Genomic DNA, 10,073 nt, shown 5'->3' with positions numbered 1-10,073 from the left:
TCTAGAAACTGGAAAAACCAAGGGAATAGATTTTCCCCCAGAGCCTTCAAAAGGAACACCTTAACCTTAGTGCAGTGGCAAGACATGTTGGACTTCTGACCTGACTGTAGGATCATAATCTCCTTGTCTTTAGCCACTAAACTTATGGTACTTTGTCACAGCAACAATAGAAATTGAACACACTAGCATCTCAGCCACAATGCCCTCTTTGGGCCACCCAAACAGCCGTGTCCAGTCTTTTCTTCACACACACAACAGATTCACCTTCTGGGAGAAACCTCTCAAGTTCCATCCATCTCTTCCGTTTACATTGTCCAGCTCAAAGTCCAAGACTCCCGGAGGTATTCAGTCCTCTCCATCAAGTCTGGATGTAGCCACGTTACCTGCTTCCCAAACACCTGATATATTGCTACTGGTAGACAAGGCTCATTCTCTAGCACCTAAGTTCTTTGACTGATCTGGCAGCCTTGATGGCAAAGTCTCATATCCAGAAGGATCTTCCATGCCCACTTTCTCTACATACTCCCTGACTCTGCCCTCGGAAAAGGTCTTCCTTGTGCTACGTCTTCCAGGGCCAACATTATGTGGGCATTGAAGAACTTATACCATTTGAAAGCCGCTAAACTTCAGTATAAAAGCAAAGACATCATTTTGCTGACAAAGGGCTGTATAGTCAAAGCTATGGTCTTTCCACTAGTCATGTATGGATGTGAGTGTTGGACCATTAAGAAGGCTGAGCAGGAAGGAATTGATGCTTTTGAATTGCGGTGCTGGAGAAGACTCTTGAGAGTGTCTTGAACAGCAAGGAGATCAAACCAGTTGATTTCCTTAGGAAATCAGCCCTGAATATTCATTGGAAGAACTGATGCTGAAGCTCCAATACTTTGGCCACCTGATGCAAAGAACTGACTCATTGGAAAAGACCCTGATGCTGGGAAAGATAGAGAACAGGAGAAGTGGCAACAGAGGATGAGATGGTTGGATGGCATCATCGACTCAACAGACATGAACTTTGGCAAACTTTGGGAAATAGTGTAGGACAGGGAAGCCTGTGTGTTGAAGTCCATGGTGTCACAAGAGTCAGACATGACTTAGTGAGTGAACAACAACAACAATAAACTTTGGTATCCCACCTCTTCTTGGCATGGGTTTGAGTGCCCAAGGATTGCTCTGCAGATTAAACAGTTTGAGGTTTTCTAAGTTTGCTCTTTCTTTGACAATCTATTTCTCCCAAATGCTTGATAGGCATTTATTTACTTTCAGTTGATTCCATTGGCAATTAACAGTAGCCAGATGTGTCTAGATATAATTATTAAGCCTCAAGATTATTCTTTAGGGCTACCCTCTTAGCTCAGTGGATAAAGAAACTGCCTGCAATGCAGGAGACCCAGATTCAATCCCTGGGTCAGGAAGATCCCCTGAAGAAGGAAATGACAACCTTCTCCAGTATTCTTGCCTAGAGAATCCCATGGACAGAGGAGCCTGGAAGGCTACAGTACATGGAGTCCCAAGAGTTAGACAGGACTTAGCCACTAAACTACTACAAAGATTATTCTTCAAACCTTAAGATTGTTAATTCATTGGGCATATGGAAACAGAGGTGTTGGGCTGTGCCTGGCAGCTTCCCAAAGACCCTGATGGGTTTTGCTTTAATTGTTGACCTCATGGGAGCTAGACAGTGTGCTTCCTAGTTTACAAAGTTCTCCAAAACTGAGGTATAAGAGCCACAGTGACCTTCACCATGGCCAACTGTCACACAAGTACATCATTCTGACTGCCAAGGGGACCAGATGCCAGGAGAGTTCCTTAATAGCAGGTCCAACCATGTAATACTAGATACAGTAGAACAAGCTTTTGGCTTCTCTCAATGATGGAGAAAGCCTTGAACACTTTGGTTAAGTTCAGAAGGACTTTTGTAATCGATTCAAGATGTTGGAGTAGAAGGATGTGCACTCTTCTTCTCCTGTGAGAACTCCAAAATTACAACTAACCACTGTATAACTATTGACAGGAGAACATTGGATTCCACCAAAAAAAGATACCCCATGTCCAACGGCAAAGGAGAAGCCCCAATAAGACAGTACAAGGGGCAAAATCACATTTAGAATCAAACTCCATATTATCCAGAAGTGCTCGGAGGGCTCAAACAAACCTTGTGCACACCAGGACCTAGGGACCCCACAAGAGACTGAACCAGACCTGCCTTTGAGTGTCTCCTACAGAGGCATGGGATAGCAGTGGCCTGCCACGGGGATAGGGGCTCTGGCTGCAGCAGACCTGGGTCACACAGTGTTACCCATCATAGAGTGGTCGAGTAGACAACCCACAAACTGGAGAACAGTTACACCAAAGAAGTTGTTCCACTGTTGCAAAAGTTCTATGGTCCACAACAATTTCCCAACCAGGGATCTGGCAAAAGTACTGAGAACCATCAGGGAATTTGACTTTGAAGGCCGGTGGGATTTGATTACAGAACTTCCACAGCACTGGGGAAACACTCTTGGAGGGCACAAGCAAAATTTTGTGTGTACCAGGACCCAGGAGAAAGGAACAGTGATCCCACAAGAGACTGAACCAGACTTGCCTGTGAGTGTCCAGGAGTCTCCAGCAGAGATGTGGGTCAGCGGTGGCCTGCAGTGGGGTCAGGGGCACTGAATACAACCATCCTGGCATAAGCCCTTCTGAAGGAGGTCCCTGTTACTGCCATTACCCCTACCATAGTTTGGCCTCAGGCCAAAACTATGAGGGGGAACACAGCCTCACCCATCAACAGAAAATGGGATTAAAGATTTACTGAGCATGACCCCACCCATCAAAGGCCCACTTTCCCTCACTGCCAGTCCCTCCCATGAGGAAGCTTTCACAGGCCTCTTATCCTTATTCATCAGAGGGAAAACAGAATGGAAACCACAATTACAGAAAACAAACCAAACTGATCACTTGGATCACAGCCTTGTCTAATTCAATGAAACTATAAGCCATGCTGTGTAGGGCCACCCAAGATGGACGAGTCATGGTGGAGGGTTCTGACAAAACATAGTCCACTGGAGAAGGGAATGGCAAACCACTTCAGCATTCTTCCCTTGAGAACCCCATGAACAGTATGAAAAGGCAAAAAGATAGAACACTGAAAAATGAACTCCCTAGGTTGGTAGGTGCCCAATATGCTATGGAGAAATACCTCCAGAAAGAATGAAGAGGCTGAGCCAAAGCAAAAAATAACGCCTAGTTGTGATACCTGTGGTAACAGGCAAGTTTGGCCTTGGAGTACAAAATGAAGCAGGGCAAAGGCTACCAGAGTTTTGCCAAGAGAAGAAACTGGTCATAGCAAACACCCTCTTCCAACAACATAAGAGATGACTCTACACATGGACATCACCAGAGGCTCAATACTAAAAACAGATTGATTATATTTTTTGCAGCCAAAGATGGAAAAGCTCTATACAGTCAGCAAAAACATGATCTGCAGCTCAGATCATGACCTCCTTATTTCAAAATTCAAACTTAAATTGAAGAAAGTAGGGAAAACCACTAGATAGTCAGGTGTGACCTAAATCAAATCCCTTATGATTATACAGTTCAAGTGACAAATTCCAAGGGATTCAAGGGATTAGATCTGATAGACAGAGTGCCTGAAGAACTATGGACTGAGGTGCATAACATTTTACAGGAAAGTGAAAGAAAGTGACAGTGAAAGTCGCTCAGTCGTGTCTGACTCTTTGCGACCCCATGGACTATACAGTTCATGGAATTCTCCAGGCCAGAATACTGGAGTGGGTCCTTCCCTGGTAGCTCAGTTGGTAAAGAATCTGCCTGCAATGCAGGAGACCCCAGTTTGATTCCTGGGTCGGGAAGATCCGCTGAAGAAGGGATAGGCTACCCACCAGTATTCCTGGGCTTCCTTTGTGGCTCAGCTGGTAAAGAATCTGCCTGCAATGTGGGAGACCTGGGTTCGATCCCTGAGTCGGGAAGATACCCTGGAGAAGGGAAAGGCTACCCACTCCAGTATTCTGGCCTGGAGAATTCCATGGGGTCGCAAAGAGTTGGATGCAACCGAGCGACTTTAACTTTCTCCTGCACTGCAAGTGGATTCTTTACTAACTGAGCTATTAGGGAAGCCCATAGGCAGTGATCAAAACCATTCCCAAGAAGAAAAAATGCAAAAAGGCAAAATGGTTGTCTGAGTAGGCCTTACAAATAGCTGAGGAAAGAGAAGTGAAAGGCAAAGGAGAAAAGGATAAATCCATCTGAATGTAGAGTTCCAAAGAATAGCAAGGAGAAACAAGAAAGCCTTCCTCAGTGATCAATGCAAAGAAACAGAGGAAAACAATAGAATACTAAAGACTAGAGATCTCACAGGAATTTCATGCAAAGATGGGCACAATAAAGGACAGAAATGGTATGGACCTAACAGAAGCAGAAGATATTAAGAAGAGCTGGCAAGAATACAGAGAACTATACAAAAAGATCTCAATGATGCAGATAACAATGATGGTGTGATCACTCAGAGCCACACATCCTGGAGTGCAAAGTAGGCCTTAGAAAGCATTACTCCGAACAAAGCTAGTGGAGGTGATGGAATTCCAGCTGAGCTCTTTCAAATCCCAAAAGATGATGCTGTTAAAGTGCTGCACTCATTATGCCAGCAAATTTGGAAAACTCAGCAGTGGCCACAGGACTGGGAAAGGTCAGTTTTCATTCCAATCCCAAAGAAAGGCAATGCCAAAGAATGTTCAAACTACCTTACAATTGTGCTCATCTCACACACTAGCAAAGTAATGCTCAAAATTCTCCAAGCCAGACTTCAACAGTACATGAACCAAGAACTTCCAGATGTTCAAACTGGATTTAGAAAAGGCAGAGGAAACAGGGATCAAGTTGCCAACATCCATTGGATCATAAAAAAGCAAGAGAATTTCAGAAAAACATCTCCTTCTGCTTCATTGACTATGCTAAAGCCTTTAACAGTGTGGATCACAACAAACTGTGGACAATTCTTCAAGAGATGGGAATACCAGAGCATCTTAGCTACCTCCTGAGAAATCTGTATGCAGGTCAAGAAACAACAGTTAGAATCAGACATGGAACAGTGGACTGGTTCCAAATTGTGAAAGGAGTATGTCAAGGCTGTATATTGTCACCTTGCTTATTTAACTTATATGCAGAGTACATCATGTGAAATGCCAGGCTGGATGAAGCACAAGCTGTAATCAAGATTGCCAGGAGAAATATCAATAACCTCAGATATGCTGATGACACCACCCTTATGGCAAAGAGCAAAGAGGAACTAAAGAGCCTCTTGATGAAAGTGAAAAAGGAGGGTGATTTTTTTTTTAAACCTGATTTGAAACTCAACATTCAAAAAACGAAGATCATGGCATCCTGTCCCATCACTTCATGGCAAATAGATGGGGAAACAGTGGAAACAGTGATAGACTTTATTTTCTTGGGCTCCAAAATCACTGCTGATGGTGACTGCAGCCATGAAATTAAGACACTGGCTCCTTGAAAGGAAAGCTATGACAAATCTAGACAGCATATTAAAAAGCAGAGACATTAGCTTACCAACAAAGGTCTGTCTAATCAAAGCTATGGTTTTTCCAGTAGTCATGTATGGATGTGAGAGTTGGACCATAAAGAGCTGAGTGCCAAAGAATTGATGCTTTTGAACTGTGGTGTTAGAGAAGACTCTTCAGAGTCCCTTGGACTGCAAGGCGATCAAGCCAGTCAATCCTAAAGGAAATTAGTCCTGAATATTCATTGGAAGGACTGATGCTGAAGCTGAAGCTCCAATACTTGGGCCACCTGATGCGAACAAAGAACTGACTCATTTGAAAAGACCCTGATGCTGGGAAAAATTGAAGGCAGGAGAAGGGGACGACAGAAGACGAGATGGTTGGATGGCATCACCAGTTCAATGGACATGAGTTTGAGCAAGCTCTGGGAGTTGGTGATGGACAGGGAAGCCTGGCGTGCTGTATTCCATGGGATCATAAGAGTTGGACATGACTGAGGGACTGAACTGAGGACTTTTTGTATTTTGGACCCTAAACAAAATGGGAGTTTCATTCGGCTTCCGTTTCCCAAAGTATTGGGGATAGGAGCTTGTAGAACTTTACTTATGCCACTGGTCTTGAAGGGAAGCTTTGAGAAATGAATAGAGGTTCCCAACAAAATTTTTAAAGCTTTAGTGTGAATGAGGTTATAAATAAATCAAATCTTATTTATATGGCAAAATGATTATGTATTTTTTTCCTATTCAGAGTTTTTTAAACTCAGTTTTCAGCTAACTCATCACTTTCTTTACTTGGAGTACAAGAATGCGTCACTTCAGGGAAATGATCACACCACTTCCCAAGTCTCCTCTGCCTAACTCTGGGCCTTTATAACCTGTGCTCCACTCAGGGCCACCCAGTAGGGACATTAGAAACCCCTTTTGAGATCTTTAATCTACTCTGACATTTTACACTCTTTTGACCAACATCTCTTACTAGACCAAAGAGAAAAGGCTCTCAAAAGGCTTCATGTCTGCTCTAAGAGGAAACCATGGGAAATGGTAGTTATAAGCTGAGGATCAAGTGACTTTATGTAAGAAGGATTTGAAGAGCTTTTACCCCACAGTCTGAGCATCACTATGGTTCCCAGTGTTGTAACCCATTTTTTTCCATTTATTATTTCATTTAATATTTTTATTGGGCTATAATCTGCCTGCAATGCAGGAGACCCTGGTTCAATTCCTGGGTTGGGAAGATCCTCTGGAGAAGGGATAGGCTACCTGACTCTAGTATTCTTGGGCTCCCCTTGTGGCTCAGCTGGTAAAGAATCCACCTGCAATGTGGGAGACCTGGGTTCAATCCCTGGGTTGGGAAGATCCCCTGGAGAAGGGAAAGGCTACCCACTCCAGTATTCTGGCCTGGTCACAAAGAGTCAGACAAGACTGAGTTACTTTCACTTTCACTTTTCATAATTGCTTTACAATGTTGTATTAGTTTCTGCTGTACAACAAGGTGAATCATCTATGCATGTGTGCTAAATTGCTTCAGTTGTATCTGACTCTTTGTGACCCTATGGACTGTAGCTTTCCAGGATCCTCCATCCATGGGATTTCCCAGGCAAGAGTATTCATGTGGGTTGCCATTTTCTTCTCCAGGGGATCTTCCTGACCCTTGGATTGAACCTGCATCTCTTATATCTCCTGCATTGGCAGACAGGTTCTTTACCACTAGTGCCATCTGGGAACCAGCTATATGTATACACATATCCCCTCCCTCTGTAACCCCTTTATAAATATTTCATTTTGGATACTTCCATGTCCCAAGACCCCTTTCAGAGTAACCTTCCTAGTGTGTTACTAGCCTGGAGAAGTAATCCTCACCTCAGATGCTGGTATGCCCCTCCTGCCTTAAAGGCTTAAATTGAACATAAAATCCCTGGGTGCCATTTATTTTTTTCCCCTTTTCCCAGGCAAAATTAAAATAAATGGCATTTTGCTTCAGATAGGATGTAGAAAGTTGTGACAAAAATCACTTTCATCTTTAAAGAGAAAAAAAATTAGATAAACTAAGAAAATCATTTTAAAAAGATAAATGGTTGTTGAGTGCAAAGAAGTTTAAACAAACTAAATTCCATAGAGGGGACAGATCCTAAATATGTATACGTAATGTATACATATGTGTGTGTGTATATATGTGTGTGTCTGTGTGTACATGTGTGTGTGTGCATGTGTATGCTCAGTGGCTCAGTTGTGTCTGACTCTTTGTAACCCCATGGGCTGTAGCCTGCTAGGCTCCTCTGTCCCTGGGATTCTCCAGGCCAGAATACTGGAGCGGGTAGTCATTCTCTTCTCCAGGGAATCTTCCCAACCCAGGGACTGAACCCACATCTCCTGCATCTCCTGCATTGGCAAGTAAATTTTTTACCACTGTGCCACCGGGGAAGCCCATACATGTGTGTGTGTGTGTGTGTGTATGTAATAATATATATTCAATGTACATAATGATACGAGCAATGTAACTGAATATTTTTTAAATCACCCAAAAGTGTTATTTTTCTAGGAAAAAAAAAAAGCTATTGAAAAATTATTTCTTAATTATTTAGTAAACTTTTTTTAAACTTTTTATTTTGTATTGGGGTATAGCTGATTAACAGACAATGTTGTGACGGCTTCAGGTGAACAGTGAAGGGACTCATCCATATACATGTATATGTATCTATTCTCTCCCAAACTCCCCTTTCATCCAGGCTGCCACCTAACATTGAGCAGAATTCCACGTGCTATATGCTGCTGCTGCTGCTAAGTCGCTTTAGTCATGTCCGACTCGGTGCAACCCCATAGACGGCAGCCCACCAGGCTCCCCCGTCCCTGGCATTCTCCAGGCAAGAACACTGGAGTGGGTTGCCATTTCCTTCTCCAATGCATGAAAGTGAAAAGTGAAAGTGAAGTCGCTCAGTCGTGTCGGCTCTTAGCGACCCCATGGACTGCAGCCCACCAGGCTCCTCCATCCATGGATTTTCCAGGCAAGAGTACTGGAGTGGGGTGCCATTGCCTTCTCTGCCATGTGCTATATAAGTAGGTCCTTATTGGTTATTCATTTTCAATATAGCAGTTTGTACCTGTCCATCCCAAACTCCCTAACTATCCCTTCCCCCCAGTAACTTAATTTTTTCTGATATTTAAGTCTGTTATTGAAATATAGTTGATTTGTAATACTACATTAGTTTCAGGTATACAATGTAGTGATTCACTACTTTTATAGATTATGCTCCATTTAATGTTATTATAAAATAATGTGGAGAAGGAAATGGCAACCCACTCCAGTATTCTTGCTTGGACTGTATTTTCCTGTGCTGTTTAAAATTAACCTTAGATTTTTGCTTGATATAAAAATATAACTTTTAATTTAGTTGCTGGATATTCATGACAAGATTGTTGACATTTTTCTTTTCAGCACTTGACATCATTAAAATTGTATCACACAATTTTTGTCAAGTTAAATAATGAAAGAGAAAGTATTTTTACTTAATTCTGAAAGTCCAATTCACATACAAGAGCATGAGGAACAAACATAAACAACTATGCCACTTGAGAAGCCCTTACACCACTCATAGAAAATATTTACAAAATGAATATTTGCAAGAAAGACATATTTCCCCTTGAATTGTATAATTTAAAATATTTTGACTTCTTATATGTAGTTTTATATGCATAAGGGATAAATTTCCCCCCTCTAAAAAAGTTTTCCCTGAGTTGATTACAAAAGTCAGTGATCCAAAAACTCATTTAATAAAATTTCGTTTTGGAGCACGCTTTTCCTGGGGACTTTGGGGATCACCTTGTGCAGTGAGGTCTATCTAGCCTTTGATCTTTAAATAATTACAAAAGTAGTTAATGGATGTCATGAGCTATTTTTGATATTGCAAAATGCAATCATACTATTGCTGGGCTTTCCCTCCCCGCAATGTGCACAGTTTTGTAGGTCTTTCTTCCATAAAAACAGGACATCAAATTGTTGCTTAATTACCTGATGAAATTGACATGTCCTTCTGGCCCAGTTACCTGCCTTACCCTGTGCCTCTTACTGTTTCACCCGTTTTTGTGTCACTGCCATTTCTAATTCCCCTTAGAGGTTTGTCAGAATTAAAAAAAAACAAAAACAGAAAATGAAACATATAATTATTGTTCACTAAGTGATTTTTCTAGACACAATATTTTGGAACACAAAGTTCATGGTTAAAAATTATTAGCAGACGAGCTCAGTAGTGAAAATGTTTCAACTGTTTATCTGGTTTAACATTCTACAGAGGTCTAAAGAGGTCAAATGCATTTTCCAAGGTCATGCAACTGGTTAATGACAGAGGCAGGACTAAGTTCCCAATTTCTAACTAAAACCTGTCATGCTTTTCATTAGTGCTGTCCTCAGAGTGGACAGCATTAAATGCTGTGCCGTAGATGGCACAGAGGTCATTTTCTGCGGGTGGAGGTTGGTGGCTGTCTTCACCGCCTAAGGCATGTGAGAGCTACTTCTGCTTGAGCTTGTACTCCAGGGCACAGTCGTCAGCCCAGACACAGCAGA

The sequence above is a fragment of the Bubalus bubalis genome, chromosome 10 (genome assembly GCF_019923935.1).
Source record: "Bubalus bubalis isolate 160015118507 breed Murrah chromosome 10, NDDB_SH_1, whole genome shotgun sequence".
Lineage (NCBI taxonomy): Eukaryota > Metazoa > Chordata > Mammalia > Artiodactyla > Bovidae > Bubalus > Bubalus bubalis.
The sequence above is the reverse complement of the archived record's forward strand: the minus strand, read 5'-3'. Positions refer to the sequence as shown.